The sequence below is a fragment of the Chlorella variabilis genome (assembly GCF_000147415.1).
Source record: "Chlorella variabilis unplaced genomic scaffold CHLNCscaffold_14, whole genome shotgun sequence".
NCBI lineage: Eukaryota > Viridiplantae > Chlorophyta > Trebouxiophyceae > Chlorellales > Chlorellaceae > Chlorella > Chlorella variabilis.
The window spans coordinates 617,823-618,209 of record NW_005435074.1 but is presented as its reverse complement, the minus strand read 5'-3'; the positions used below and the strand labels follow the sequence as shown (position 1 = coordinate 618,209).

Here is a 387-nt window from a genome sequence, read left to right as displayed (position 1 = left end):
GCCCGGGGGGTGGCCTGTGGCAGAGGGAACACAAACTGGGATGCATGTGGCAGCTGCCACCAGCCCAGCCACACGGCTCGCCGGCCTGTGCTGCCCGTGCTGCTTGGGTGCGGCTGCTGCGCTTGCCTTGGGGGGCGCGGCGGGGAGGGCGGGGGGGAGGGCGGGTGCGGGTGGATGCAGCAGCTGGGCCACAGCAGCGGGTCCCACACGCCGCCCTCCAGCAGGCAGGCAGCACGTATCTCCTCCACAGGCTCCCCGCACGGGTCTGCGGCAGGGCAGGAAGGGGGGCAGCAGCAGCAGCAGCAGCAAGGTTGGAGGGTTGGCAGGGGCCGCACGGAGGCACCGGGGCAGATGGCAAGCTGAAATGTGGAGCGCTTTGTCTGCCTG

General features: G+C 71.6%; 1 protein-coding gene across 1 annotated transcript in view; it reads right to left on the bottom strand.

The window, feature by feature from the left end:
- Window positions 1-387, bottom strand: part of CHLNCDRAFT_135652 (hypothetical protein) — a gene marked incomplete at both ends in the record, with an annotated part of 4,058 nt that overhangs the window by 3,188 nt on the left and 483 nt on the right. The gene's annotated exons all lie outside the window — the stretch shown is intronic.